Here is an 8,329-nt window from a genome sequence, read left to right as displayed (position 1 = left end):
TCAAGAAAGTTTGACTTGAATAGTATTTCAGCCTGGCTTCTTCCAAGTACGGGTGGCATCTTGGAAACTCTGCTCTTGTGGAAAAGCTGATCTGGGGTTCTTTCTCTGGGTAGAAGGAACGTAATGGGCAAAGGCTCTCTCCTGTCTTGGCACTCGGGCATGCCATTCCTCCAGGTTTAGGACTTTGGCAAAAGATGAGTGACATCAGGTGGGGGTCAGTCCAGATCACCTCCAGTCCATAGGCCTTTAGCGATAAGGAGCCCCTTCACAAAACATGTCTATCTCGGGTTTTCAGGAATGACCACTTTGTAAATGGAACTTAAATATGTCCTCAGCTCATTATGAAAAAGAGCCATAATCTTCCTGGTTTACAAGTTGGTTGTCTGTCAACACCCCACAACCTGCCCTGCTGCCTGAGTCTAATCCCCGGGGCCCTGCTGAGCTCCAAGCACCCCCACTGCTCACTCAGGGAACAGGACTCCTCGGCCCTGGTGTACCACTGCTCTTTCCTCCTGAGGCTTTCCTTCTCTTTCCTGTCCACTGCCTTTCCCTGCTGTCTGACCTTCCTCTCCCTACTGATTTCCTCAGTTCACACAGAAAAGAATACCGCTAAGTTGTCCCCATGCTTTGGGGCTTATTACAGGGCCTGGCGCTTTGTGAAGGAGAGGATCCAGATAAGTGTATGAGGAAGGTCCTTCGGCCATATTTTGGATCCTTCCACTGGACTGCAGTGGGTTTGCCAAACTCCATGCAATGACTTCTGATACCAACTATGCGGAGTTGGGTTACGCTTCCCAGGTTAAGGGCATAGCCTCCACAAGGCTGCTCTCCCATCAGAGAGGGTCGCCAGTCCACCCTCACTTTTCGCTGTTTGGCTAAAAATTCGAAAGTTCCCACTATCTTCTCAGGCTCTGTAGTTTGCTAGAGTGACCCATAGAACTCAGGAAGGTACTATACAGAAGGCGATAGCTGTGTTACAGCAAAGGGATACCAGTAACACCCAGCCAAAAGAACAGACACAGAGGTTGAGTTCTAGGAAGGTCCCAAACATGAAGCTTCTTCTGTTTCCTCCCCATTGGGTCCAAACATGCCACCTCCCCAGCACTTTAATGTATGACAGCGCACAGAGTACTGCCAACCAGGGCAGTTCACCTGAACTATGCTGTCCAGAATATAACTGGGGTGTTGTTCTGTAAATGTGATTGATTGGATCATTGACCCCTTCAGTTGACCTCATCCTCCAGCCCCGCCCTGGAGGTTTGGCCTCAAGGTGGCCTCAAGGTGATGCTGGTCCCTCCCCTGAGTGGCCTAATTAGCATAAACTCTTAAGGCCCTGACACTCTTATACCTTGGGAAGTCCCAAGGATTTAGGGGCTCCTTCCCAGGAACCGGTTACAAATTCTTTATTCCATGGGCTTAGAAGTTACCTCCCAAGAGCTGGGACAAAGGCCAGATCTCTCTGGGTAAGTTTTTTTGTTGCTGTCGTTTTAAAATTTTTGAATAGGTTTTCCCCCCAAGTTTTATTGCAATATAATTGACATATAGCACTGTGTAGGTCTAAGGTGTACAGCATAATGATTTAACATATATATTACGAAATGATTACCATAATAAGTCTGGTTAACACCCATCATCTCATTTATATAGAACAAAAAAAGAAAAAATGTTTTTTCCCTTGTGATGAGAACTCTTAGGATTTACTCTCTTAACAATTTAACAAGATTCCATACGGCAGTGTTAATTAATTACAGTCATCATGTACATTACATCCCCTGCACTTACTTATTTTATAACTGGAAGTTTGTTTTGACCACTGTCATTCTCTTCACCCTCCCTCTACCCCCTTTACCTATGGTGACTACAGATCTGATCTCTCTTACTATGAATTTGGGTGTTTGGGTTTGGTTTTGTTTTGTTTTTATAAGATTACACATATAAGTGAGATCATACAGTATTGTGTTTCTTTAACATTTCACTTAGCATAACACCTTCACGGTCTATTCATGTTGTCATAAGTGGTGGGGTTTCCTCTTTATGGCCAAGTAATATTCCATTGTGTGTGCGTGCGTGTGCGTGTGTGTGTGTGTGTGTGTGTGTGTGTGTATACAAATTCTCTATTCATCTCTATTCAATGGATACTTAGGATGTTTCCATCTCGACATATTGTAAATAATGCTGCTGTGAACATAGGGGTTCATGTATCTCTTCAACATAGCGTTTTCATTTCCCTTGGATGTATTTCCAGAAGCAGAATTAGTGGGTCATATGGTATTTGTATCTTTAATGTTTTGAGGATTTTCCATACTGTTTTCCACAGCGGCTGTATCAGTTTGCATTCCCAGCAACAGTGCAAGAGGTTTCCTTCTGTCCGCATCCTCGCCAACACTTGTGGTTTCTTGCCTTTTTGAAATAATCATCCTAACAGGTATGAGGTGGCATCTCACTGTGGTTTTGATTTGAATTTCCCTGATGATGAGTGATGATGAGTATCTTTTCATGCATCTATTGGCCATTCATGTATCTTCTTTGGGAAAATGTCCATTTAGGTCCTTTGCTCATTTTTTATTGGGTTATTTGGGTTTCTTGCTAGGGCAAGTTAGGTCTTCACTACAGAGTTGAGGAGAGTTACTAAGAAGGGTTGAGTTCCTTCCAGGACAGATGGAGACTTCACATCCAGATAAACTGTTGTTTGGAGTAAATGGTGCATACTCCTTTTTTGAGGAAAGGTCCAAGTTAAAACAGGAAGTTAAAACTTGAAAGTGCAGACATCCTGGAGGAGAGTTCATGGTGCAGAACACACGTGTCAGAGCCTTGGGGCTGCGGGAGAGCTGGAGAGAAGGGGAGGTCAGCAGGATACAAAAGCTGTCCCTGTGTTCGGTGGTGGCTTTTTTGAGTACATGCCTTTCCTGGGGGCTACACCCCAGGTTTAAGGCTCTGGGGGCAAAGATGTAAACAGAAGAGATTTGTAATATGCGAACTAGTAGCTCAGAAGCAGAATAAAACCTTTTTTTTTTTTTTTTTTTGGTTTTGTTTTGTTTCAATGGTTGGATAAATCCAGGGATAGGTGAACTTTGCAGAACATCACGGAGTGACCGGAAGGTCCCCTTGAAGGGTAGGAGAAAAGGAGCAGTTCTCTCTGCACTGTGGCCCATGGCACTGTGCATGTAGCTGGCTGGACAGAGGCCTGGAAGATGGAGCCTGCCCATCAGGGACAAGGACAGCTACCACCTGCACAGGAGCCTCTCCCAGCCATCAGGAGTCACAGGCAGTGATGATACAAGGCAGACAGGCACCGGAGCTCAGAGAGAAGTTGAGGACTCTGCTAGGTTTTGGCTGTGTCAGGCATAGACCCCCTTCCCTTCACCCTGTGTGAGCGCTGAGAACCAGCCCTGGCTTCTGTGTGGCCTCAGAACTGTCCTTTCAAGCCCTAGAATGTGACAGTTTTGAACACTGGGTTTTGGAATCCATCAAACAAGCCACTTGTCCACTCTGTCGCCGTGGACAGATCACTAACTCTGTCTGGGTCTCAGTTTCCTCACCCGTGGAGTGGGAATGATGTGGCTCCTGCTCATAAGATCCCTGTGAGGTGTGAGAGAGATTCTATGCAAAGTGCTGGGTACGTATTACTCCATGAGGGGTGGCTGTTTCTGGAGGCCACCTCAGCACATGGGCAGCCAGGCCGCCTGTCAGGGCTGGCTGCTCTGCTTTCTCAACTTCCTCCGTAAAGTGGGAGCAATCGTGGTACCTCCTTCATGCGGCTCTTGTGAGGAATAAATAAGTTAATGTTTTTAAGTAGTCAGAATGGTGCCTGGTACCTAGTTTGTGCTCTGTGATAGTATTATTATTAATATTTTATTTTTATTTTTATTTTTATTATTGTTATTAATCATGTCTTTGATTGGTCCCATGACTGTGGTACTTCATCTACCTGGCAAACCCGTGTCTGACAGGGCCACTGGAAGTTTTGCTGCTGGACACTACCCCACCCACATCCCTCCTGCATGTGTCCCCCTTTTAGTCTTTGAGGCCTTATTCTTGTTTGGGGAGGGTGAGCGTTAGTTGACACCCTGCAGCCCTCATACTTAGGTCTCTGGAGTCCGCTCAGGAAGTAGGTACCACTGAGCACCTTACACAGAGAGCACTCAGTGCAGGGAAGTAGGTGTTGGTGAACATATTGGGAGGGTGGGGAAGCAGGCTCCCGGTTGGGCCCAGAATTCTAAAGAAATGACCCTCAGGAAGGAGTGCCAGCCCTGGGGCTGCCCCGCTGGTGTGGAGTTCAAGATTGCACTGCTGGAGCTCTATTCCGGGGACCCCAGGGCTGCTGCCTCTGCTATGTCCCAGCACCCCTAGCACTGCTCCTGCAGAAAACCTAACCTCCCGCTCCGGGCACAGGAAGGGGGCATCTGCCACAGCTCCCTAGAGAACAGGGACAGGTGAGAGTACCCAGAGCAGCCCAGTTTCCAGGCCCTGGCTGAGGAGTCCTGCCACAGCAGCCATCCCCAGCGCCCTGTCCTACCCTGAACCCTGCATGCGTCCTCTTCCGTCCTCTTGGGTCAGTTGTGTGACACAACACAGACAGAAGAGCCCTTTCCAGGACCTTCTCACAGGCTTATTCATGATGAAAATAAGACTCCTCCAAAGGAGCTCTATCTAGCAGACGCTGGAATAAGTAGGCCTTAGAGGGGGTGTGGGGACAGTTCATGGCGGGCCAGTAGGCAGGCGCTCCCTGGGGCCCTGCAGGAACTGGGTGAGCCAGCAGCCTGGGAGGAGAACCTTCTGGAGGACTGCAGTCAGAGGTCACTGTGAGCTCAGAGCTGGTAGCTGACGTGGATCAAGAAGCATGGCTCACGGATCATGGATTGCGTGGGGCGGCAGCAGCCATGGGTCTGAGGGTGGCTCCCAGTAGTGTACTGTCACTGAAGGCCATGCATCCTGCAGTCAGCGGGGCCCGGTGCTTCGAGTCCCAGCTCTGCCCCTTGCTCTCAAGGTGACCTCGGGAAAGTTTCCCTGCCCACACTTCTCTGTAGAACTGAACTAATAAAGGACTGTGGGAAGATTATATGAGGTGATCAAAACAGTGTTCAGTGTGGTGCCCGGCCTGTAGGAAGTCTCCCAACTTTCATTACCATCATTATCATCATCATAGCACTTGGAATGGGCTGAATATAGGGGTGAGGAAGAGTGAGAAGTCACACAGAGCCCCAGGTTTCTGGCATGGGAGCTGCTGTTGGCAGAGATGACAGTTTCAGAGGGAAGAGGGGGACCCTGAGCAGAGGAGAGTCTGGGCTGTCGACACAGACGGCGAGGAAGCCAAGGGGAAGAACGATACTGCCCCCAGACTCAGGAAGAGATGGAACAAGAAATGACTGTGGCGTTTCTGGTGCTGCTGGAAGAAGGGAAGGAGGGAGAGGAGGCAGGCAGCTAGGGGGGCTGGGAGGGGATGCAGGCTTGAGAGAGTCTTGGAGAAGCATGTGGTCAGCGGCATCAGATGTTCTTCAGGGGCGGGCGAGATAAGGCCGAAGTGTTTCCACTGGATTTAGTGATAGGAGACAATCAGTGACATCAGTGAGAGAGCTTCTGGAGTGCCATGGGGGCAGGTGCCCAATGGGGAGGAGGCCTCATGAAATGGAAACAGTGGTGTGGATGCATCTAAGAGGGCAGGCTTTGCTGGGGTGCTTGCTGCGAGGGGGTGGGGGATTCCATGTGTGGATAGTTATTATTTTTTTTTTTTTTTATTGAGAGAGAGAGAGGCAGGCAGAGAGGGGGTGGGGAGGGGCAGAGAGAGAGAATCCCAGGCATGCTCTGTGCTGTCAGCCCAGAGCCCAATCACCACTCGGGTTCCATCTCACAAACTGTGAGATTATGACCTGAGCCTAAATCACGGGTCAGATGCTTAACTGACTGAGCCCTCCAGTACCCCATGTGATCAGTAGCTTTTAAACAGGGACACCCTTGGGGCACCTGGGTGGCTCAGTTGGTTAAGTGTCCAAATTCAGCTCAGGTCATGATCTCAAAGTTCATGGGTTCGAGCCCTGTGTCGGGCTCTGTGCTGACAGCTCAGAGCCTGGAGCCTGCTTCAGATTCTGTGTCTCCCTCTCTCTCTGCCCCTCCCCCGCTCGTGGTCGGTCTCTCTCTCTCTCTCTCACTCTCTCAAAAATAAATAAACAAGTAAAAAAATTTTTTATATGGGGACACACTTGAGCACAGGCCTCGCCAGATCATTGCACGACGACTTGATCCTTCATGGTGCTCACACCATGGTACAAACCTTCTGTGCCCACATCCGATCCTGCAGCCTCTGGTTTGGAAACTTGGGTGGAGGTGGGAGGCGGGACTTGGGAAGCAGGTGGGACAGAGACAAAACTAAATTGGCCATGAGTTGCTAATTGTTGGGCTGTCAGTAATGGGGAGTTACTTGTGTATGTGTTTGAAATTTCCCACAATAAAGGAATTTTAAGACTTATGGTTAAAAAATTAAACAGTTACTATTTATATGTTACATAATATCCATATATTTATAACCTCAGATGTCATAATGTTTGTGGAAGTGATGTATAAATGTATATCATGTAGATAACACACACATCTCCAGAACCTGACCATATCCAGTCCTCCACCATCATATCCCACCTGGGTCTCCACAGGAGTGTCCTAACTGACCCTCCTACTCCTGTCCTTGTCCCCACGTTGTGTCCTTCACACAGAGTGCTTCTGCTATGCGGGAGCCAGAGCAAAGCTATCTTGCCCTCAGAGCCCTGACTGCCTATTCCTCTTGCTCCCACCCTTGGCCTCTGCTCCCTACACCCTGATTCTGGGAGGAGCATTCTTGCTCCAGACGTCAGCACCTGTCCTCCCCTCTCCCTGGACGTTTTCCTTAGTTATGTGAATGGTTTTCTCCATCCCTCACTTCATCCAGATCTGCATCCTGACCTCCCCACACAGTTAGGCAGCACCTACCCCATTCTCACAGCAACCACCCCCTCCCCCTACTTCACTGGCCGCCAGTGCACTCACCACCACCTGTGCATCTGTGTTCTCTTTTTTGTGGACTCTGTCCCTCCACTAGAAGTAACCTTATTTTGTTCATCATGGATCCCCAGCATCTAGAACACCTGGTAAAGGTCTCCGTAGATAATGAATGAATGCATGAATGAATGAATGAACGAACAAACCTCCATTTCGCAGAAGCGAGAGCTGAGACTTGGCCTGAGTAACAGCAAGGGAAGTTAGGGGCATAGCTGGGACTTATTTGGACCCTGTAGTCTCTGTCCCAGCTCCTGGTGAAGGCCAAGGAATGGGATTCTGAGCAAAGTTGCAAGGAGGACCCCTCATAAGGAGGGAAGTAGGGGGAGGAGGGTGCACTCTGGCTTCTCTAATGGAGGTGAAGTAGCTCCATCGGCTCCTGGCTTCTCTTTTCTTTGAGAAGCAGGTGGAAGGTTCTTCTTCTGAGAGAGGAAAGCTGTCTGAGGAGTCTGCAGAACCTCTCCATCTGTCCCCAGGGCATCGATGCCACTTCAGCCTCAGAGCTGGACTGGTGACCCACCTTTCCCATCTCATCCCCCACATATTCCCCTGCACCAGCCTGGCAGGCCAGGGCTGGGTGAAAACCCCCCAAGAATGGTGTGCCTTCCTCTCTCACTGGCAACACAGCATCTGATGGGCCCGTGGGAGGAATTGTGCAGGACCCCTGCAGGTGCCGGATCCACTCCTGAGACAGCCAGCTCCCCCAGCGCACTTAGAATTGAACTCAGGTCCCCAACAGTCCAATCCTGGGGCCCTTCCCAGCCTCTCATGGACCAGACACCATTCTCATGTTGTTTTGTTTTAGTTTTTTTTTCTTAGTTAAATTTGTCCTTCGGTGGGAAATGAATAAATGCTGATTAAAGAAAAAGTGGGAAGACAGAGACGAGGACAAAAAAAGGAGATGCTAAATGAAAAATTGCTTTTCTAATGGGGTATCGCTGGGGCTTCTTGTGGCCTAGGGCCTTGCGCTCAGAAGGGGGCGCCGACCCTCTGGTCTGCAGGAGCCTCCACAGCAGACTGGCTTTCAGGAATGGCCCTCGCCACGTGCTTGCTTGCTTGCTTGCTTGCTTGTCCAAGTAATGCAGAGAGCGGAACTGACGAAGGTTGCTATATTTAATGTTGATGTTTGCGTCACCGGTGACCACACAGCAGCGTCCGCCTGGGTGGTGCACGGGCTGGGGGCGTTTCTGAAGGACGCTTTAAGAGCACCACTTTCCACAAGGCATTGTGCAGGGGAAGGGAGAGGGCGCAACAGAAAGTGAGGTCGTAGGTAGAAAATTGCTTCTGGGATTTCAAATGGCTTCGT

General features: G+C 49.4%; 1 protein-coding gene across 1 annotated transcript in view; it reads left to right on the top strand.

Annotated features, from left to right (window-relative positions):
* KIF3A (kinesin family member 3A) overlaps window positions 1-8,329 on the top strand; it is a 109,107-nt gene that overhangs the window by 64,951 nt on the left and 35,827 nt on the right. The window lies entirely within an intron of this gene.

The sequence above is a fragment of the Felis catus genome, chromosome A1 (genome assembly GCF_018350175.1).
Source record: "Felis catus isolate Fca126 chromosome A1, F.catus_Fca126_mat1.0, whole genome shotgun sequence".
Classification (NCBI taxonomy): Eukaryota; Metazoa; Chordata; class Mammalia; order Carnivora; family Felidae; genus Felis; species Felis catus.
This window is presented reverse-complemented; position numbering and strand designations above follow the sequence as displayed.